The 23,583-nt window shown below is 49.1% G+C and overlaps 1 long non-coding RNA gene across 3 annotated transcripts; it reads left to right on the forward strand.

Moving 5' to 3' along the window:
- Positions 1-16,804: 16,804 nt before the first annotated feature.
- On the forward strand, positions 16,805-22,337 carry LOC115512714. 3 transcript variants are annotated; one of them, XR_003968465.1, is made up of 7 exons: positions 16,805-16,845; positions 17,211-17,570; positions 17,849-18,019; positions 18,293-18,473; positions 19,926-20,044; positions 21,398-21,481; positions 22,016-22,337. It is a non-coding gene; the product is annotated as an uncharacterized LOC115512714 (long non-coding RNA). The 3 variants fall into 3 exon arrangements; XR_003968464.1 differs by having other exon boundaries at positions 18,297-18,473; XR_003968468.1 differs by having other exon boundaries at positions 18,382-18,473.
- Positions 22,338-23,583: the final 1,246 nt, after the last annotated feature.

A 23,583-nucleotide genomic window follows, 5' to 3' on the forward strand; every position in this document is an offset into this window, starting at 1 on the left:
CCTCACTTGACAAGGAAAGGCCCGGAGTCAGGCGGCCAGGCCGCACAGCGCAAGCGCGAAAAGGCCAAGGACCTCTCTGGGGCTGAGTCGGCTGCAAGCTGAAGCCGGGATTTTTGAAACAGAAGGGAACGGTTTATTTACAGCCTCTGAAGGTCCGGAGCACAGGAGGTTCCCGGGTTAGCGCCCACCCTGGGATTGGGCTGACATCACCGGGAAGCAGGTGTTGGGGTGCTACAAGTGGATTCTTCAAACATCCCCCCAAAACAAGCATCTGGTCAAGTGGCCCAAGTCCCTTGAGACAGAGAACTAGAAGACACTACAAGGGAAATAAAATTAAATCCCCTGTGTCACACTAAAGTGTCAGGGAAGAAAAGAGCAAGCCCCATTTGGAAAGCTCCCCAGGGGTTAGGAGGCTGGCAGGACACAGGCCCCAGCCCCTCTGAGATGGAGCGGTGGCAGGGGGACCCAGGGGACACAGAAGTGATTATGAGCCAGAGGAGGTGAGCAGAGCCCGGGGTCTGGCCCTGGCAGGGATGGAGGGAGGCACGGCGGTTCTCAGGACCCGCTGGAACGGGGACCAAGATCACCAGTACCTTCTGCAGCTGGAGGGTCTCCCTGACCCACTGACTTGCTCCAGGGGGAGCTTCAGAGCGGGGGGCTCCGGAGTCCAACATATGTCACCAGGACGCCAGCATGAGTGTCTTCCCCAGGGTTGAGATCACAGAAAGATGTTCCCGGCCTTGAAAAGCAAATATAACCCACCAGATGCACATGCTGGGCCAAAGAGAAAAGTTACTTTCTCCAGGAAACTAAAAAAAAAAAAAAAGAAGAAAAAAAAAAAAGGATCGGAAATGGAGGGCTGAGGGAGAAAGAAAAGTCACCTCTCCAGTCAGACTTTGCAGGCGTCTGAAACAATTGCCCAGAGCAGGGCTCTGTCCCTCCCTGCAACCTGGCCTCACCCCTCGTTCCCATCTCAGCACACGGCGTCTGTAGCCAGAAACCCAGGAATGCCCTCCCTCCGGCTCACCCCCTGCAGCCCAGCTCCCCCACCCCACCCCTCCCTCCACTGCCACCACCTCCCCAGTGGCCTGAATGCCACCTTCCCGCCACCGGCTTCACGCTGGGCTGTCCCCGTCTCTGTGGCCCACCTGTCCCACTGCGGCCCCCTGGCCGGGACCCCTGGACCTCGCGAGAACCTCCACGGCCACCACCCGCCTGCTGTCCTCACAGCCGCCACCCAGCGTGGACGCCTTTTTACGTGGAAACCCCATCATAGGACCACACTACCGGCAGATCGTACCCACTCCCCTTTGCCTGCTGAGTGAAACCCAAACTCTCCCCCGTGGCACCCAGGCCCCGGCTGAGCTGCTGGCTGCCACCTGCTTTTCCTGGGCTGCCTCCCAGCCACACAGTGTTCTCCCACATTCCCTCTGGCTGGAAGTCCAAAGTCATGGGTGTCAGCAGGACCACACCCTCCTGCCTCTTCCTGACTCTGGTGGCAGCAGGGACCCCGGGGTGCACTCGGAGCTCCCCCGCCCCTGTCCTCCCATGGCCACTCCCCTTCCGTGTGTGTGCGTGTGTGTGTGTGTGTGTGTGTGTGTTACCTCCCAATTCTTACAGGAGGCCGGTCCTAATTAGGGCCCATCTTAACCCACCTGGTCTTAACCTGATGACCTCAGCAATGACCCTATCTCCAAATAAGGCCACATTCTCAGGTTCCGGAGGGACACGAGTTCCTGGGAAACTGTTCAAACAAGCACAGCACCTGCTCATCTCAGAGTCGCATGCCAACCCCCCTCACAGTCCTGGGGTGTACTGGGCCCCTCTCGGTCCCCTCTGCCCACTGCCCCCCTCGACATGTTTGCAGCCTCCTCTGTCTGGGGCGCTGGCTCCTTCTCATTGCTCAGGTTTTGACCGAAATGGCCCTTCTTCAGAGAAGACGTCCCCGTCACCTATTTGAGTGGGTCCTTCTGGATCTCAATTGATATTTGGCTTGTTACTTTGTCTCCTTTTTCCAGTTGGAAGGTGATCTCCTTGGGGGTAGACGGGGGTGTGCCTCACTGGGCAGCGGGCTCAGGGCCAGAGCAGGGAGCTCGCCGTTGTAAACCGCTACCACCTTTGTCTCCGGCCCAGCCCATCCTGCAATGTCACTGCAGCCGTGCGCGTGGCCCCAGCATCCGTGGGCCACCCCCCTCCCCGCCTCAGTAACCCTCGGACTTTCGCTATGACTGCCCTTTCCAGAGCCTTCCTGACGTTTCTTTCTTGATCCCTTCCCATAAAACTTCTATGTCACACACACTGTAGACCTGTGTGTCCTGCGGCCATTTGAAGGCACACAGACTGTTGTCCTCGCCAAGGGCTGGGGGACCGCCAAGGATCTGCGGTCACCTCCTCAAGAGGATTCGCGCTGCTGAGAACGCATTTCCGCATAGCCCGTGACTCCCCAGCCCCGTTTTTAGGAAACACTACCTGCAGAGAGGGCGGCTGTGGCTTTTGAAATCTTTTTTGCGTTTTCCTAACATATGGCCATCCTGACCTTAAAGCTGATACTCGCAGGCACTGCCCCACATGTAGAAGTGACAGCTTCTTCCCACAGAGGGTTTTGAGAGATGCTGTCCCACCCACTGTGTCTCCCTTTGAGGTCACCGGGGACTGAGCGAGGGAGGCGACGGGGCAGGAAATGTGATGTTGAAGGGACGCCAGGTGACAAGTACTCCCAGGGAGGGGTCTGCATCACAGGCGAGAAGGGAACGGCGCTACCCAGCGCATTGGGAGAATATTCAAATGCCTTAGGGGTTATGAGTAGGAAAGAGAAAATGTATTATTATATATCACAAACGGAAGTGCCTGCACACCCCGCATGATGAGGAGGGGCCCGGCCTTCTGCAGAAGCGAGCAGGTCCCACTTGGCTGGTGCCCCGGAGGACGCCAGCCGGCAGCCGGCCCGGGGCAGCCTACCTTCCGTCCGCGCCTCTCAAGTCGGCGTTTGGCACCAACGTGCGCGAGCGGGCCAGATGCCAGCGCGGCAGATGGCTGTAACGACAAGCATATGTCCGGTAACAGGTACAGGCGCGGCCTCTGAGCATTAATCAGAGCAGGCAGCCTTTTGTGCGGGCCAGACGAGGCCCTCGAAGCTCCCCCTGCGTGCGGCTCGCGCGCCCCGTGGGGCCGGAGGAAGGCTCAGCCTTGTGGAACCCCCTCCCCGCCCCGAGACGGCCCTTCCCAGCACGCGCCCCGCACAGGTGCACGCGCCCAAGCAGGTGCACGCGCCCAAACCAGGTGCACGCGCCCAGAGCAGGTGCACGCGCCCAGGCAGGTGCACGCGCCCAGAGCAGGTGCACGCGCCCCGCACAGGTGCCCGCGCCCAAGCAGGTGCACGCGCCCAAACCAGGTGCATGCGCCCAAAACAGGTGCACGCGCCCAAGCAGGTGCAGTCTGCCTCCCTCCCGCACCTGGCTCCTCCCTGGAGTGGGCGGTGGGGGGGGTGACAGACCCCCTCAGGCGCTTCCCGCCACGAAGCGGGGCTCTGGACCTGGACTGTCTTGCCTTCCCAGGCCTCTCCCATGATGAGTGCGCAGCCTGGCCTACGTGCCAAATTGGGTTCCCATTTAGGCCCCGCTCATCGGATTATATTTACCCTCGACGAAGATGGGCAGATCTCACACGACTTCTGTGAGATCTTTTCTTCTTTCCTAGCCTGGCACAAACCCAGCGAGCAGGGCAGCGCCATCCTGGTGCTCGGTCGGGAGGAAGAGAAAGGACCCAACCCTCGCAGGCCGACGGGGCGGGAACTGGAGCCTGTCTCTGCCACCAGGGGCCCCGCCTTCAGCACCCGCGGCGTTGTCTCTCTTTCCGGCCTGGTGTTCACACCTGCCAGCGGGGGAAGCTGGCGGAGGGAAGGAATGGATGAGGCGCTCAAAACCACCCTGTGTTATCCCAGTGGAACTCAAGGCCTCAGAGTTTGTAAGTTTTTTTTACAGGAAATAGAAGTGGCAACATTGGCAAGGAGCAAGGGCTGGGCATTGGCTGCTCGAGGAGGGCAAGCAGACCTCACACCTCATTAATATGAAATAAACGGTGACCTTTGGAGTTTCCTACATGCATTTAGGCACCAGTGGGCTCAAGAGCTTGGAGTATAGGAAGGAAGCAGCCAGGCAAGGCCGGCCTGTGCAATGCCAGGTGACCGGTGGTGCAGGGAGGACGTTGCCGAGGCAGGCTGGGGCCTGGGAGGGCCTGGTCTCCACCCTGGGGGTGAGAATCATCCTCCACTTGGAGCCTTGGACCACATTCCCAGGTAACAGGGAAGGGCCGGTGGAGCCCCCGGCCACATGGCTGCCAGGGTCACGTGACTTGGAGAATGTCTCAAATATCGTTAATTATTGACACGTATTAAATAGAAAGCCATAAACGCCATTTTCCCAAATGCCATTTCTATAGCAAGAGCCAGCCAACTTTTTCTAATGATAAATATCATTTCCAGTTTTTGTGGGTCATACAGTCTCTCTCTCAACTATCCACTTGGTTTTTGTAGCTTGAAAGCAGCCGTAAAGAACGCATAGACAAATGGTCGTGGCCGTGTTCTAACAAAACTTTATTTACAAAAGCAGGTGGCTGGCTGTATCAGGGCCCCAGACCACAGTTTACTCACTCTTGGATTATAGCATTGAAACAAAACTGTCATGGTCGGCAAAGGGTTCATCCATGAAATAGGACTCAGAAGAACTTATGTAGTACATATGAGGTGTGCCTTTCAAAATGCAAGTTCTACAGTAGAATTTTAAACCACAGGTTTCCATTCTAAGGCACAGTCTTTGAATCCCTTGAAAACCATAAGAAAACTTTGGTGTATCTCTTTCTCTAGGGACCCAATCCATAACTGCTCAGATGTTCCCAAAGTATTCAAAACTAATAATAAAGACTAAAAAACCATGGGCTTAAGAGTAAACATCGGTCTCAAATGGACAATTTCCAGTTTTGTTTCTATTAACGATTGTATCATTCTCTCTATCATCCAGAGGAGCCTGTATTGAACCATTAGTGATGCCATTTTCTTGTCATTCCCAACTCACATTCCTGGACCCAGAAAACTTCATGGACAAGTCAAGGGATAGAGAAGGCAGCAGTCTTCCGTCACAAAGCAAAGCTGTCAGTTCCTCCTTCCGTAATAGCAACTCTTTTTAGCTCTGCCCATAAACCGCAATTCTGTCAAGTTCTCATGAAACCCAGGGGTATTCCCAGGAGGATCAGTTCCCTTCAGACAGGTCAAGCAGGAAGCAAAACCAGATTACTCATAGGTAGGGAAATGTTCTTAGGAATTCCTTTTTACTGCCTGTTTTTTTTTTTTGTTTTTTTTTTTTTTACTGAATATGCCAAAAACCACACCTTGTAACTCTGGGAAATTCATTTTCCTCAGCTATGTAGAGGAGGTCTCTAATCCCCAAACTATGACTTCTACAGATGAAACTGGGGCATTAAAAACTTACAGAAAAAAAAAACTTTAAAAAACAAAAACCAACATTGTGCACGTGATTACCCCAATAGGAAAAATAAAACACAACCAAGGGCTAGTTGAATGTCAAAGAGTCTCCAAATAGAGGAAAGCCTTAAGGTCTACAAGTAAAGATTTTGAAAGAATTTATATATAAAAGCTTAATTAAAAGCCATCTGTATTTTGATTTGTCACAAAAACAGAGATAGGGTTAAGGAATCCATATCTCAAAAAAAAAAAAATCCATATCTCAAAAACTTGAAAATTTTTAAAGATGAACAAACTCAGAATGCCCAACACAATATTAAGAAGAAAACTTGGAAGACTGACACTGATTTCAAGACTTGTTGTGGAGCCACAGGCATCAAGATAGTGTGGTATTGGTGACAGAATTGACAAGTAGATCAGTGGAACAGAAGAGAGAGCTCAGAAGGAGACCCACACAAATATCGCCAAACGATCTTTGACAAAGAAGAGAAGGGAAATCAACGAAAATAGGGTAGTCATTTCAACAAACAACACAGGAACAACTGGACATCGACACGCAAAGAAAAAAAAGAAGAAGAATCCAGACATTTACTTTATACCCTTCACAAAAATTGACTCACAATAGAGCATAGAACTAAATGTAAAAGGGAAAACTATAAAGTTCCCAGAAGATGACATCAGAGCAACTCCAGATGATTTGGATTTGGTGACGACTGTTTAGACACAACATCAAAACCACGATCCATGGAAGAAATAACGAACAAGCTGGACTTCATTAAAGTTAAAAGTTTCTACTCTGGGGGTGCCTGGGTGGCTCAGTCGGCTAAGCGTCTGACTTCAGCTCAGGTCACGATCTTGAGGTCCGTGAGTTTGAGCCCCGCGTCGGGCTCTGGGCTGATGGCTCAGAGCCTGGAGCCTGCTTCAGATTCTGTGTCTCCCTCTCTCTCTGCCCCTCCCCCGTTCATGCTCTGTCTCTCTCTGTCTCAAAAAATAAATAAATAAACGTTAAAAAAATTAAAAAAATAAAATAAAAAAGTTTCTACTCTGTAAAAGCACTGTCAAGAGAACAAGACAAGCCATGGCAGATTGTGAGAAGGTATTTGCAATCTGACAAACGACTGGTATCCAAAATATACAAAGAACTCTTAAAACTCAATAAGAAAATGAACCGCCCTACTTAACAAATGGACAAAAGACCTGAACCAACACCACACCGAAGATTTACAGGAGGCAAATAAACATATGAAAAGATGGTCAACATCATACATCATCGGGGAATTGCAAATTAAAACAAGGAGAAACCACTGCAAGCCTATGAGAATGGCCCAACCAGAACACTGACATCACCGGATGCCGCGAGGAGGTGGAGCCACAGGAACCCTCGTTCATGGCTGGAGGGAATGCAAAATGGCACAGCCACTTTGGGAGATGGTTTGACAGTTTCTTATAAAACTAAACATACTCTTTTTTTTCAACGTTTATTTATTTTTGGGACAGAGAGAGACAGAGCATGAACGGGGGAGGGGCAGAGAGAGAGGGAGACACAGAATCGGAAACAGGCTCCAGGCTCTGAGCCATCAGCCCAGAGCCCGACGCGGGGCTCGAACTCCCGGACCGCGAGATCGTGACCTGGCCGAAGTCGGACGCTTAACCGACTGTGCCACCCAGGCGCCCCGAAAAACTAAACATACTCTTGCCACATGACCCAGTACTCACACTCCTTGGTATTTACCCAAATGAGATGAAAAGTTAGGTCCATGCAAAAACCTGCACACAGAGGTTTACAGCAGCTTTATTCTTAATCGCCCAAATTTGGAAGCAACCAAAGGGTCCTTCAGTAGATGAGTGGATAAATAAACTGTGGTGCATACAGACAATGGACTATAAGTTCGTAAAAAAAACAAAAACAAACAAACAAAAAAACCTACTCTATTAAGACACAAAAAGACAAGGAGGAAACTTAAATGTGTATTACTTAGTGAAAGAAGGCAATTTGGAAAGGGTATATCCTATATGATTGCAACTGACATTCTGGAAAAAGGCAAAACCATGGAGACAGTAAAGAGATCAATGGTTGCTAGCGGTTGGGGAGTGGGGGGGTGGGGATGAAAAGGTGGAGCCCCAAGGATATTTAGGGTAGTGAAACTACTCTGTCTGATAGTATAATGATGGAGACATGCCATTATACATTTGTCCCAACCCATTAGCATACAACACCTAGATTGACCCCTCATGTAAAGTATGGACTTTGAGTGATTATGATGGGTCAATGTAGGTTCATCAAATGTAACAAATTGATCATTCTGGTGGAGGATTCCGATGGCAGGTGTATTTGGCCAGGATTCCCCAGATAAACAAGACCAATAGAGACCAATAGAATGTGTGTATATACAGATACAGATACAGGTGGATAGATAGATAGATTTATTATAAGGAATAGACTCACATGGTTACAGAAGTTGACAATCACAGGACCTGAAGTCTACAAGCTAGAGACCCAGGAGTGCAGATGCCATAAATTCCAGTCTAAAGGATGGCAGACTTGAGACCCAGGAAAAGCCAATATCCCTGTTCAAACGCAGTTGGTCAGAATGGATTCCTTCCTACTTGGGAGAAGGTCAGCCTTTGTTCTAGCCAAGCCTTCAACTGATTGGATGAGCCCCACACATTCTGTAGGGCAATCACTTTACTCAGTGTACTGACTTAATTGTTAATCTCATCCTAAAACACCCTCACAGAAATCCCCAAAACAACGTTTGACCAAATATCTGGACACTCTGGCCCAGGCAAGTTGACACACAAAAGTAGCCATCATGTTGAGGCCATCGGTACGCTTGTGAGGGCACGAAGCATCTGGGGACTGTTTGTGCCTTCTGCTCAATTTTTCTGTTAACCCAAAACTGCTCTAAAAGGTAAAAATCTGTATTTTTTTTAAGTTTATCTATTTATTTTGAGAGAGGGAGAGACAGCAAGCATGAGTGGGGGAGGGGACAGAGAGAGAAGGGAAAGAGAGAATCCCAAGCAGGCTCCGTGTGGTCAGCAGGAGTTCATTATGGGGCTCAAACCCACGAACCGTGAGATCATGACCTGAGCTGAAACCATGAGTCGGACCGTCAACTGACTGAGCCACGGGCTCCTAATATCCGTATTTTTTAAAAAAGATTAATACCTCAGAATGAACAGCACACTTTTCAAACAAGTAACTTCTGACTATATGGAAGGGGAATGAATCTCACAAAAACAAAGGAATTGATTAGCTAGATTTACCAGAGAGTTGTTCAAAAGCGCCCCACCCAGAACAGGTATTAGCTCATCCCCTTATCACATGACAATAGTCCTAAATTGGCCATTTAAATGTCTATGGTGATTATTCTATCATTGTCACCGATGAGAGTTTCTGGTGTAGACAAAAGTAGACAGAAAAATCTTCAGTCAAGACAATTCTGTCACCTCCTGTGTAGACAGTAGGAGGGGGCCCTTTTAAAGGCCCGCACTTCAGCACACAACCCGCTCGCGCTGGGGCCTAGAAAGGCCCTAAAAGCTTTGGTAACAATGAGAGAAGGTAGATTTTAGTGCTGTTACACCAGGCTTGATGTTGGAGCATAGTTCAATAAAATCAGAGGCTCACAACCTATTGCCTAAGGCTCAAATATGGCCCGCCACGTGTTTCTGCAAAGACAGTAACATTGAAATAGTATTATAGCCCATTTGTTTACTTATTGTCTATGGCTGCTTTGGTACGACCAAGGCAACTACAACTCGCGGCATCTGGACACAAATCCTATAAGACTGACTGTAAGACTGGCCCTTTGTAGAACGATCCTGCCAACTCCTGAAAAAGTTCATCAACCGTTATTTTTCACGGGGCAGCTTTTCTCTTTGAGTTTTATGAGAGAAAAGAAACGACCCGTTCTAAATGCCATGTGGTCTCCTGCGTTGGATCCTGGACAGAAAAGGAGCATTAACTGAAAACCGGGTGAAAGCTGAACGGAGTCTACGTAGCTTCTGTAGGAGGAAATACAGCAATGTTAATTTCAGGGTCTTCGCAAGGTGGTTACTTAGAATGCTAACAGGAGGGGGCTTCTCTGTACTATCCATGCAACCGTTCTCAAATTCTAAAACTACTCCGAAATTAAAAAAATAAAAATAAAAATAAATAAAGTTAAAGAAAGAGTCTCCGTGGATAGACATTCGACGTAAGCATTCGGAACGTAAAATGAAGTCTGTCTCCAAATGCAGGAGCGACGTGGCTCTGAGTCATCCATTCATTTATCCAACAAACGTTTAAGAACTTGCACTGGCACCCCCCCTCCCCCCAAAAAGCCTCTTTTGCATAAATACAGATAAACATCAGCATGCTTTCCTAATTTTGGTAATTGCATCCAAGCTAAATGTTGGAACCTGTAAAAATATTTCTGACACGGATAATGATATCAAAAGTAAAGGAAGGAGGGGGCGCCTGGGGGGCTCAGTCAGTTAAGGTCTGACTTCAGCTCAGGTCACGACCTTGTGGTCTGTGGGGTTGAGCCCTGCGTGGGGCTCTGTGCCGACAGCTCAGAGCCTGCTTTGGATTCTCTCTCTCTGCCCCTACCCCCCTCCCCAAAAGAAATAAATACACATTTTTTTTTTTCAAAGTAAAGGAAGTAGAATAGAAGATTCTTCCAAGGGTATTGTGGACAGGTAAGTCTAAATGCCTCTAAATACATGGGTAACAGCTAATTCAGAGACTAAGCAAATAAAGGGTTTCATTTTTAACCTTCCCAGAGGAAGATTAAAAAAAAAAAAAACCAAGAAGTATGAAATGAATACTTCCTTAAAGTATTTATGAGAGGAGAAGTTAAAAAACATCTTTGAACATCTGCTGCTCACACGGGTAGTAGGTCTCCTCCGTTGGATGCCTTCCAGATCTGAGCACCAGGAAGACATTAACCTAGAGTCAACCCGAATTACCCAGGCTGGGGGCCAGTCTGGGTTTCGGCTGCTTTGTGACACCAGATCAGAGAGAACTTGTTTATAACTCGGACAGAAAGATCACGCTGCGTTCAGACGGTGTTCTGGATGACTGGGAGCCAGACACTTCAAAAGGCCGAAGTGGGAAGGAAACTCGGCACAGGGGGCTCACGGAACAGAGGAGCTCCCACCCGCCCCCCAGCCGGTCAGATGGAGGAGGCCCAGGCAACCGCGCTGAGCGGGAAGCAGAAGCCCGTGGGTGCGGATTCGGCCGAGTCCCCGGGGGGGTATTTTCATTTTGTCAATTGCACAAAGAAGGAAGATACGCCTCCCCTTTTCTCGCTAAGGAAACGTCCGCACTCATGGGCTTGACCGTGGCCCGTGGGCCGCCTCCCCTTGCAAGGACCCACGGCACTAAAGACCAACCTATCACCACTTGCCGTGTCTCAGAGATCCAGGCCATCTGGTAAACCCCTCCGCAACCACACACGTCTGCCCCTCCTGTCTCGGTCTCGCTTCCGCCCCCTGAAAGTTGAAGGGCCTGGAATAACAACAGTGAACTTCAACTCGGAGATTTCAGGTCCTGGGGGGGGGGGGGGGGGGAGGGACCTCTGGCATGCAGACGCTCCCTTTGACGCCTCAGGGACGTCTCCTCCAGCAGAGGTCCCTGCTCGGGTATTTTGGCAAGGTGACTCTGAGCTCATCCATGTGCTGAAATGCATAGGGCTTCTTCAGGGTCCAGCCTTCGGAAACCGTTACGGCAGCCACGGTGATTCAGGAAAGGCACCTGTGGGGTCCCCAGAAGGAGATGTGAGTTTAGGGGGGCAATGGTGTTGTTTGGATTGTACTTCCTGCCATTCCATCAGTCAGGCTTTTCTCTTCCGAGCTGAAAATGAAGTGTTTCCTGATCGCCAAGGGCCTGAGATACGGAGTTACAAGTCCCAGTACCAAAAATAATTCAAGGGCTCCTGGCTTGCCCCAGAAAACACTGACCACGTGACAGGCCACAGATCTTTCCTGGTTTAACCCCCACGTGGACTCTGTGATGGGGAGAGTGCTATTACCCCAACTTGACGCCGGAGGAAACTGACTCTCATGGGAAGTAACCTGCCCCGGGGTCATTCCTCTAAAAAGGGCCCCAGACACCAAGGTCCACACTCTTAACCACTAACACCCCACCTGGAACCGGAACACAAGGGGTGTGAATGGCCACAATTAGTGTCCAGAAGGGGCCTGCCTACCTTCCTCCTCAGAAATGAAATTAGGACTAAGACAAATGTAGGTTTTATTCAGCACCATCCTCGAAAGCTGAGGCCTGGGGTTCCTCTGACCCACGGGATCCCTCGGGTGTGGTCAGTAGCCAACTGGCCCATCTCAGAACAGCCAGCTCTGAGCACTGGGTGTTTCCTCATGACTTGACCTCACAAACAGCCAGCCATTTGGAAACCAGGGCTAAAAAATGTTCCATAATTCCCAATTACAAGCAAAACTCACATGGGATTTAGGGGCGCCTGGCTGGCTCAGTAGGTTGAGCATCCGACTTCAGCTCAGGTCATGATCTCACAGTTCATGAGTTCGAGCTCCACATCAGACTCTGTGCTCACAGCTCGGAGCCTGGAGACTGCTTCGGATTCTGTGTCTCCCTCTTTGCTCCTCCCCCATTAGCTCTCTCTCTCTCTCTCTCTCTCTCTCTCTCTGTCTCTCTGTCTCTCTCTCTCAAAAATAAATAAACGTGAAAAAAAATTCACATGAGATTTGGTAATGGAGCTACATCTAAAATCAAAGTGGTTCATCTTCTTGTTAGAAAAACTAACAATTTTCTCTATCAAATTATAGGTATATGCATCTGCTTTGTCCGTGGTTCTGATTTAATCCACTTTTCTGGGTCTGTGATGGTACTACTATATATAATTTACAAAAGTACTTTTCCTGCGCTGGCCTTGTATGACCACATTGCGATTGTTTTTATTAATATCTTAAGAACCTAATAAAATTAACTATACCCCATTTCACTAAAGGTGACTCTCTTCTCAAATTACATCCTGTACTTTTATATTTTTCTACTTAGGTACATCCTTACCTGTGCCATATACAAAGGGTTGTCATTAAACATAGGCTTTTGTTTAGAAAGTTCAGGTATTTATGAACTCTTGTTTTTGAAAATTACCATAGCTTAATTCACTAATTAATAGTTTGTCATTTTTTACAGAACGCCTCACAAATTTGTATGGCATCCTTGTGCCAGGGGCCAAGCCAGTCCTGTCCTTATCTTTCTAATTTTAGTGTCCGTGCTGCTGAAGCAAGCATTAATTAATACATTTTGAAGTTTCACGCTTTGTCTTAAGCTACTAGTCACAATCTTATAATAATGTCAAAAGTCAGACTCTTCTTATATCTGAAATTTCCAATCATGTAAACTTATCTTTAGTGATGAGATACAAAGCTGACGACATTCAACCATTTTCACCTACTAAAATGATAACTCGATACAAGCTGAAGTGATAATTTTATACAATTTCACCCAACGTATCTGGTTGAGCGCAAACCAGAAAGCTTTGCAAATATGACCTTGAAGCTAAGGAATGAGAAGTAATACGCGTGCTGGAGTCACATTTTCTGTATTTGTGCAAAAGCATATTTTTCTGAATGCGTCTGAGTAGATCTACAACGACGCATTGCCCGTGGTGTTCTGAGCATAAAGAGTGAAAACCACAATTCGGTTGCATATCAGAACTGGCAGGAGTTCTAGTCCAAGGAAGCGATCTGATGATAGCAATGTTGTAATACAGTCTGTGGTGAGTTCTCTTAAGACACAGTGTTCTGTTCTTGTCACTTCCTGTTCGGCTAAATGTAACTTTTGCAATGAGAACGATCATGGAGGTAGCAAGCTGCGAAAATAATTTGTGAGAGCCAACGCCAAGAAGTAAACATTTATGTCGAGGGAGAATAAGAACATATCTTCTTGAAGATGTGCCGTGCTGACCGAGTGTTAGAAGGGACCGTGGGACGCTGTGTGTGCGTGCGTGAGCCTGTGCTGGGGTGGGGTTGGGGGGAGAGCATGTGTGCGTGTGGGTTTCTACATTCATAGAAGACGAGCCAGAAAGTGTCATTGATTCGAAATGAACTGGCTTGAACTTGGACACACTGGAATTGTACGAAAGGCATCCCCAGAGATTTTGGAGGAAATGAACCAGAACCCCGTTTCCAGTCAGAGTGGAATTAACTCTATAATTGAGTCTGACGCCGTGACTCTGTGAGCTAGGAATTTTGATAGATGGTGTTTTGTGAACTGAGCCAGGCTGGAGTTTCAGCATACATGACATGCTTGTTTTCCATTTCAGGGGAAGAGTTAAATTCTAGAGCAAGGATGTCTTCATTTCTCTTTCTCTCCTCCTCTTCCTCCTGAATTTAGAAATAGCAAGCAATCGAATCACAGACAGGGATTTCTCAATGGATTCTCCCAAAGCAGTGATGGTTAACAGGAGGAAAGCAAGCATCAGGGGTAGGAAGGGTGGGAACAACTCCCACAGCAACCCTGCAGAAGCTTCCATGGGTGTAATCTGAGGCATCACCACTCAGCCATGCGGGCCTTCCAAACAACCCCTTTGAGGGTCCACTGGGGACCCCTGGATCCCAGGCCCTGCCACGGGCTGGAGACAGCATGAGAATCAGGGGTATCATAGGCGGTGGGTGGGTCCTGGGGACCCAGGTAGTTCTGGGGCAGGTGCTCTGGGATGCCAGGCTTGGTGTGTGGGAACCTCTTCACCGTAACTCAGAAGACCTGCTCGCGGAATGTTCAAGACCGCTCACTTGGTTCAGACTGAGCTCCGCGGTGTGAGTCTTGGCTGCTCCCACGGAGAGAGCTGGGTAAATTTTGACCCTTCTAGGACTTACCTCATTTATAAAAGGGGGATAAACAGAGCAATTGTGAGGAACACATAAGGAATTGAATGGAAAAGCTTAGGGCAGAGCTTAGCACTTAGGAAAACTAACAAGTGCCTTGTGATGGATCACGCAGTCCATCTAAACCTCTCAGAAGGAAGCCGGGCCCGGAGTTTTGTCAGCCAGGGGGCTTGTGCGTCCCTTGAGGGGAAGAAGAGAGCAAGGTGGATGGCAGAGGGTGAGTGTCCACTGTGGAAGAGGGCGGGAGGTAGCAGGTTACCATGGACGTCCACTCAGAAACCCAGAGTTCACCAGACTTCTCCAAAATCCAGACAGGACAGGGGACATGGCTGTTCCCCAAGCACTCATACTTTCTCTTCCGCATTTTCTATTACTTTTAAAAATTTATTTATTTAAATCCAAGTTAGCTAAGCTACAGTGTAGTCTTGGCTTCAGGAGTAGAAGCCCGTGGTTCATCACTTCCATACGACACCCAGTGCTCATCCCAACACGTGCCCTCCTCAGTGCCCGTCACCCATCTAGCCCGTCCCCCCACCCACAGCCCCTCTAGCTGCCCTCAGTTTGTTCTCTGTATTTGAGTCTCTTATGGTTTGTCTCCCTCTCTGTTTTTATGTTATTTTTGCATTTTCTTTCAGACTGTGGAGGCTGACATGTGTCTGGAGAGACTTCTGCTAATCTAGACAACAGGAACAAGAAGCTGGTCTAGTGATAAAATTCCCTCTGCCATTGGGTCCCGTCTTTGCTAGTTGTGATCTGATAATCCTGTCCTCCCCTCCACCCCACGCGAGCTGCATGGAAGCTCACGTCCACAGAGAATACGTCCTCTGCAAGTTCAGCTGCCCCGTGTCTTATGCAGGCTTCCCTTCGAGGTCACCACCTCACCTGGCGGGGTCTTGGAGTCCCCCAACCCCCCCCCCACCGGGTGAGGTGATGACCTCTCCTCTTCTGCCTCTTCTCCCTCCTTCCCACTCTCCCATCTTTGTAGGAAAAGCACCCAGGACAGATGGCTGTCCACGTTTACTGGTGACAACCAGAACGTACCAGCAAAGCCTTTGTCTCCCAGTGTGTCATCAGATGCCCATGGAGTCGAACATCCAAGAGGTGGATGTGGCTTGTGGCCCATGCCTGATGCTGTTGTGCAGTCGGCATCCAGACACCGCGTTCTCACAGGGCCCTGAGTCTCAGATGTGCAAGGCTAAGCTTTGGTTTGTGCTTTTCAAAGAACTGAACCCCATGAAAGCGTTTCTGTTAAAGATGAAATTATTTAATTTGACAAAGAAATGAGTCTCAGGAGATTCAGAGGGAAGCAGGCAGGGCTTGGCACATTTCCTCTAATCTCTCTTATCTTCAACCCTGTATCAAAGAGTGTAAACAAAAGCTTTTCCTTTCATATTTATGGGCATCTATCTAAGTTGGCAATATCAATCTGTTCCAAACGCAGTGGTATATATATTTGCTTACTGGGGTAGACTGGATTAAAAGCTGTTCATCTTTCTGGATGGGCTCTTGTGAGCTACAGATTCAGAAATCCTAAAAGCAAATCTTACGAGAGCAAACACATTTTCTCTCTAACAGTGCTGTCCTGGAAGGGAATGTGCTCTGGGACCAGTGCCCATACATTTCAGCTATGATTTTAGAACATCATTTTAAAACAAATATATATATATATATATATATATATATACACACATATATATGTGTGTGTGTATATATATATGTGTGTGTGTATATATATATATATATATATATTCACTTCAGCTCAATTTTGATTTTGATAATTCCTTGCCAACAGTAGGGGAAAAAAATCACAAGTGTATCTGGTATTTGTCCCTGATGAGCGCTGGTGCAGATAAACACGTCCGCTTCCAATGACTAGCTCGAAAACAATGATGGCCACAGCTCAGAAGCCTCGCTCACTACTCTGAGGAGACAGATCTCTAAAGCATATTTAGTGTTTGACCTTTTCAGTAAAGGGCATATGAAAAAGAGTCAAATTCCAGACAAAATGGAGAGAATCTAATAAATATACTTAGATTTTTTTTCTCCCCCAAGCGATCAGTCCATTTTAGATATCAAATATCAACCATCTTGGTTGCAAAAGGGACGCTGCAATCTTGAGCCCAGTGGGGGTGGCTGCAGTTTGCGTGGTAAATCGTGGGGCCAGAAGGAGCATCCAGGGCCAGAAGGGGTTCATCCAATTCAAGTACGTAACCAAATTATTTGATACAAATATAGGAAGGATGTGCAATGTTTCTACATACCCATAACCTGCCGTCTTTTATAGTGCTGGAACTCCAAGCGAGACTAAACTATAATATTTTTAATTTTTTAATGTTTATTTATTTTCGAGAGAGAGAATGAAAACAGGAGAGGAGCAGAGAGAGGGAGACACAGAATCCAAAGCAGGCTCCAGGCTCTGAGCTGTCAGCACAGAGCCCGATGCAGGGCTCGAACTCACAAACCACAAGATCATGACCTGTGCTGAAGTCAGACGCTCAACCAACTGAGCTACCCAGGTGCCCCCAAATTTTTTAAATTTTACATCATATGTCTCTCTCTCTCTCTCTCTCTATATATATATATATATATATATATACACACACACACAACCAAATACAAAGATCAAACATTTGCCAAAAATTGAAAGGAGTGACTTTACAGAGCTCATTTAAATAGTCTTGGGGTGGCCTGGTGGCTCTGTATTTGATGAGGGGAAAGATGTTCCCCAAATGGTATTAAGCAAAGATAAGAAAATCAGGTTGCAAAGTATGATTGTCTTTTTATAAAAATAAGTGTGCAGAAGAACACTGAACCGATAATCACATTTAGCTGTGATTATCCCTGGGCAGGGGAATTACGGAATGTTTTTTCCTTCCTTTAGATTTCTGCATTTTGTGCTTGATGTGTATTGTCTCTAAGTGACATGTTTCATAAGAAGAAGGGTCTGGAGTTTTGAGGAATGTCAGTGTGCCTTCAGGGTGGGAGCCGGGCCGGGGGCAGCTTGCCCCCAGGACAGCAGCTGAAGATCTCCCAGTGAGCCTCTAAAAACAGAGCAAGTTGCAGAAGTTGAAGTGAAAACCACGAGACTCTTTCTCTTCTGAAGGGCCTCCTCAGGGAGGATGTGCCGATGTAGGACAATCCCCTCCTCCAGGCAGACCTCCGTCATGGATCCTGGCTCTCCAGGAGCCCCTTACTTACACCTGCAGCCTATGGTTCTGGGACACAGCACCCCATCAGCCAGGTTGGTTCAGCCCTTCACTCCTCTCTTCCTTCTGCCTTTTCGGTGTGGAGAAAGAGAAAGTTTCATTCTAAAAGCTACCAGGGACCCGTGAGAGTTCTTTGTATAACCAGCGAGTTCTTCGGGGAAATTAAAAAAAAAAAACAAAAAAAAAACAAAACAACAACAACAAAAAAACAAAACATACTTAGGGGAAAAAAAAAAAGACTAAGTCAATTGTTTAGGAAAAATACTTTTGGGCACAAATGACCAAGTTAGTAACCAGGTCTCGCTCTCTCCAGATGACCTGTCGCGGCCCAAGTCCCCAGCAGCAGCAAGCTGGCATGCTTGGGTGCATTACGCCTGATTTCTGAGCACCGTCCCTGAAGAAATGACCCTCCGGACTCAGGCTGCCCACTCCTCTCTGGAGAACTTCATACGTCAGATCCAATGTCCGCTGGCCCTGGGCTCAGGTCTGTTCAAATAAGGAATTCTCATCAGGTAGAGGGGGGCAGATTGCAAATAAATTCTTCCAGGCAGTGTGATTCCCAGACCTGGGTTTCACAGGTGAGTGAACCAAAATGGGGTGAGGGACAGACAATAAAGACCAAAAAAGGGGGATAGATTTCCAGGTGCCAGTTAAGGACAATTTTCAAAATAACAATTCCCTATACCCTTCTTGCCAAATCCTACCATCATCTCATTAAAAACAAAACAAAACAAAATATTTTTTAATATGAAAAAAGCCAGGAAGGACATCATCTCAGAATAGAGAACAGTCCTGGCCAAGAGAGCTCCTCGGACCCATCATTCTGTCGTCCCATCATTCTCAAAGTCCAGGGTACTCATCATCTTCCCATCTCGCCTGGGGTTCGTGAGCATTTCTCGACACAAGGACCTGGCACCAGGACAGGACGACGTTCCTGGGTAAGTGTGAGTGGGGCCTGTGTGGGGTTGGACAGCGTCCCCCCCAAATACAGGTCTACCCAGAACCGCAGAAGGTGACCTGATTTGGAGAAAGGGTCTTCTTGGCAGATGAAACTTTAAAACGAGGTCAAGTTAGATCGGGGTGGGTCCTCACCCAATGCCTGGGGTCTGTATAAGAAGAGGGGAGAGCGGGGGCACAGGCAGAACGTGGGGAAGGAGGCAGAGGCTGTAGTGACACATCTACCAGCCAAGGACGGTGAGGCTCGCCCAGCAGAAGCTCGGATGCGGGCAGGAGCAGACCCTCCCTCTGAGTCCCGCCAGCACTTTGATGCTGGACTTCAGGCCTCCGGAGCCAGGAGGGCCCTCCTGCTGTATTAGCCTCCCGGTTTAAGGAGCTCTGTGAGGCAGCCCCAGGGGAGTGACAGGAGGAAATACAAGGGCAGATCCATTCAGCGGCACTGAAGGTATGGAGCTTGGGAGAAGGTCTGTAGAGACGGGGCTCTTGGTAGGCGCCTTGAGAGAAAAACCTCTTTCATCAGCCAAAGGGAGAGGTCGAGAGTCAAGGGGCTGGGGAAATTTGGGGCCTGGGGAACAGTATGCAGCTGGCCCAGGAGTAGGCAACGGCCTGCCTGGTTGACAGGCTGCTGGAACATTGCAGCGGTGGGATGCGTCCCGGGGGAGCCGCCGCTGCTGACCCGGGGGTGGGGGGTGCCTCTGCCTCCATTCTGCAGCCAGCCAAGGCCCCCAGACGCTCTGCCCTTCTTACCAGGCTGACTGTCCGGAGGCCAGTAGTTTCTGGCGCTGGGAAGCGAAAGGTTTTACTAAAACTTCCTAAAGGTGGCGAAATGATCAGATCATCTGGGTGACTCTTCTCTTGAAGGGACCTCATTGTTAAGAGATTACCCGTTTCTTCGAAGCGTGATCTCTTTCCAAGATCGATGCACGCACAGGTCTCACGGCCCAGCGTGCATGGCAGAAATCCGGCAAACCTTACTGCACAAGTACTCTTGCGAGGCCCGGGGTCAGGCCCCTACCCCTTAATGTCCTCATTCATAAGTGGGGGCCCTCCTCCTCATAAACACTCAAACCTAACTCCCAGGCTTTATTGTGACAATCGAATGAAATTGTGTATATGTAGCACCGTGCCTGGGATGCACTTAGTAAATGTTAACTAGTCCGTTTTTAGTATTCTTTTTATGTTTATGAGATAGATAGGGAAGGAACACCTGTGGTAGAAAACTAATTGGAAAAATTTATGATACGTTTTACCCAAGAGTAACTCGGTGCGGTCATGAAACGAAATATAATTCGGATTCCTTAGTGGAGTCCTTGTGTTTCCACAGCCTGCCGGCGGGGGGCAGGGGGGAGGGGTGGGGGGGGGCTGGTGGGGGGGATGGTTAGCCAAACTCTTCTTGGACCCAAGAACGTTTCTTGCACATTGTTCTGGAACAGCGTCCTCAGCCTCATTGGTCAGTCATCCTAGCACATGTTGCAAGGAGCCCCGTCACCCCGAGGTGCCCTCACCCCAGCCTGGCACAGCAGCTCAGTCCGTCCCTTCTCTGGTTCTGCAGGTGAGCAAAATTCATGGAGGTTGCTTCCAAGTGTGTTTTTGTCGTTCTCACCCTGGGAGTTTTCTCTTTTGGGGTCATCTTTTTTTCTTTCTTTCTTTCTTTCTTTCTTTCTTTCTTTCTTTCTATGATTAGCAAAGATCTACATAAATTAAAGTCAGTAACCATTTGTCAACAGTCTACCCTATCTGTATTTGCCTTTTAATGCTCCTGCTTTGGGTGTATATTCGTTTAACCTTGTTGCATTTCATTTAAATTTTTTTAAATGTTTATTTGAAAGAGAGACAGAGAGAGAATGAGCAGGGGAGGGGCAGAGAGAGAGAGACAGAGAGACAGAGAGACAGAAACTGAAGCAGGCTCCAGGCTCCAAGCTGTCAGCACAGAGCCCAATACAGGGCTCAAACTCACGAAAAGCAAGATCATGACCTGAGCCGAAGTCAGACGCTTAACCTCCTGAGCCCCCCCAGGGGCCCCTCGCTTCATTTTTACATAATCGAATCCATGGCTATTCCCTCTGTAGTTTCTTCAGTCGACTTATGCTTAGAAAACAGCCTTCCGAGGTTGGTTATATAATTCTACTGATGTTTGAATTTAGATCCTTTTTTCCTAACTCTCTAACCCATCTGGATTTTTTTTTTTTGTATTTGATTTGACGTACAAATCTAACTATTTTTGTCTATTGCTTTGCTGTGTTTTTTACAAATATCAGCTTATATCCCAGCATTCTTTATTTAAAATGTAGGGGGTTTTTTGTTTTGTTTTTTGCTTGAAATGGAGGCTTGATCACTTGGTTAATAAACTTCGTCTACAGGTAGTCTTTCCTGAAATTGCCCATTAAATGATTAGAAGGTGCACAGATCAGGTAGAAAATGTGGAGAACTCCCAGGCTTGGACAGGGATCAAGGCAATGACTGGAGGGACCAGGCTTTCCCACGGCTGCGCCCTAGCCCCGGCTGGGCACTGACTCTTTGCTAATAGGTGCTGGGCCCAGGGTTCCTTTGCTGGCTTACTGGCCCTTCCTGAGTAAACGTTAATCCCCACTACAGCTTACTAAACAAGCGGCTGCATATTGGAGTGTTGGGCAAAGGCACAGCCTAGGCCAGAGCAAACACCCCCAACACAGGGGGTCCGGCCTCTAGATACAACGGGACTCTGCAAGAGTCCTGAGAGATGGCTCTGGGCCCTGACTGAAGACTGCCTTCACCTGCCCTGGCGGGCTTCCAGAATGCACCTGATGGCTCGGTGAGAAGGGCAGGAAAGAAGCCAGGGGACCACGGAATAGTGGGACGCGGTAGCCTGCGTCCAATCACGGATACTCATAAATGGAGGCTTCTTTGCTACTCTTTCCTTCCCCAGAAACTCCATCCTGAAGCCACGGAGTGGGTTGAAGCAAGGTGGATGTCCATGCCAGGAGGAAGGCACCACGGAGGAGCACAGTAGGTGAGTGTGGCATCTGGGGGGTCTCCCGGAGCCCAAGTAGGTGGCGGGTGGTGGGGGGAGCATCCAAGGGGGTGTGGTGCAGCCATAACATCAGAGCCCAGTGGGATGGGGACTGAGGTGTGGGGGTGTGTGTCTGGGACTGGCAGCCTGGGCAGGGTGAGGGAGTGGAGTCAGGGTGGCAGGGAGGCAAGGAGGCGGCAGTCCAGACACCGATGCCAGAGCACCTACTGAGAGGAGGGAGGAAGGCAGCGTGGGGGTGGGGTCTGGTGAGAGGCGGGCAGCATTTGGGAACTCAGTACAAGGGTGAGAGAAGGCAACTAGGAGGCTCAGGGCTGGGGACGGAAGTCACAAATGCAGATGGGGTGAAAGCTAAGACTGTGGTCCTGGATTTGAGTTGGGGATGCTGGCTTGACCTGGTGGCTTTCGATGAATAGAGGGGTGTGTGTGTGTGTGTGTGTGTGTGTGCGTGTGCCCTCTGGCTTCATCCCTGAGATCTTGCCTGGACCTTGGTTTCTAAATCCTTTCTCCCTGCAGAGACAGCACTCCTCAGAGACTGGCTGAGGTGAGCCTGAAGCCACTGAGAGCCGGCAGAGGAGCAGTGGTGACACACAGGCCCGTTGAAGGGCTCCACTGTCAGAAGCTCCCAAATCTGAGGATATCTGGAAACCCCTGAGCATCAGGAGAGGTGATGATGGTAACGGATGGGGATCCACTGAGTGAAGTGACAACCAAGAGTCCACACGGAGAGAAATAACTACAGGAATCAATACATCAGGAGTCAGACGAGAGGCTGGGGCACCTGGGGGGTTCAGTCGGTTGCGTGTCTGACTTCGGCTCAGGTCACGATCTCACCATACGTGGGTTCGAGCCCTGCATCGGGCTCTGTGCTGACAGCTCGGAGCCTGGAACCTGTTTCGGATTCTGTGTCTCCCTCTCTCTCTGCCCCTCTTCAGCTCTCTCTCTCTCTCAAAAATAAATAAACTTTAAAAAAGAAAAGAAAATACGCCCTGAAATATTTAGGGGTTATGGAACATCATTTGGGCAACTTATTCTCCAAGGTTCCAGGAAAGATTTATTTGTGCTGCGCTTGTAGCTTTCCTGTAGGTAGATTATACTTGATTACAAAGTCTCTCCAACTTCCTGGGGGCGGGGGGGGGGGGGGTGCCTCCCTGCAGTAGGGGGATAGGAGCTTCCGAGGAAGCAGGTGTATCCACCTGGGGAGTCCTGTTCTCGCTCTCTCTAGCACTGGAGGGGTTCCAGGTCACAGGTGTGGCAGCCGCAGTGACACAGGCACGTTCTAGAAGGCCGGTGCGGTGTGCCAGCATCCTAAATAAAGGACAGGGAGACCTCAGATGATGCCAACACAGGGGGACGGGGCAGGCTGACTGGCTCCCGCGGGGAGGGCCAGGAAATGTGTGTCCTGGGACTCTAGTCCAACTGACACCCTGTGGGAGGACATCAGAGAATCTGAGGACCCGGGATGGTGGCAAGGCTAAAAATAACCAGAGCTGCTGTTTACTCTGTGCGTGAAATCCTCTCCTCACATTCTCTCTCATGACTGTCACAACCGCCCCATGGGGCGAGGGCAGTTAGTGCCCCCGTGGGACAGGCGGAAACCGAGGCCCAGAAAAGTCACACGACAGGGCCTGTGGTGACCGATGTCCCCCACATGGTCACTTCGCAGTGCACGCAAATGCCGCGTCTGTGTTCTATGCCTGGAGCTAATATAACATGGTGTGTCCATTACACCTCAACAAAAAAAATAAAGTGTAAATAAATAACAAATAAACAACATGGCAAATGTGCGCGGTCCGGCCCTCACTCCTGGCCATCCCAGGAAGGGGACAGTTCTCCGGCCGGCAGCCCAGGGAGCTGAGACACACGTGCTCCGGGCCAGACTTGGACCCCCACCGAAAGCCCAAAGCTGGGCCTTCTGGAACATCCATTCCTGCCTGCCTGAGCCCCACGGCCCGGGTCCTTGAGGGCTGAGGTCACGGACACACTTCTCCCGGATGTGGGAGCCACAGCATCGGTTGAGGATGAACCACAGGCACTAGTTACTGTTAGTGGCCCAAGGTGGCAGGACAGGCTCTTGGCTCAGC

This window comes from Lynx canadensis, chromosome A1 (genome assembly GCF_007474595.2).
Source record: "Lynx canadensis isolate LIC74 chromosome A1, mLynCan4.pri.v2, whole genome shotgun sequence".
Taxonomy (NCBI): domain Eukaryota; kingdom Metazoa; phylum Chordata; class Mammalia; order Carnivora; family Felidae; genus Lynx; species Lynx canadensis.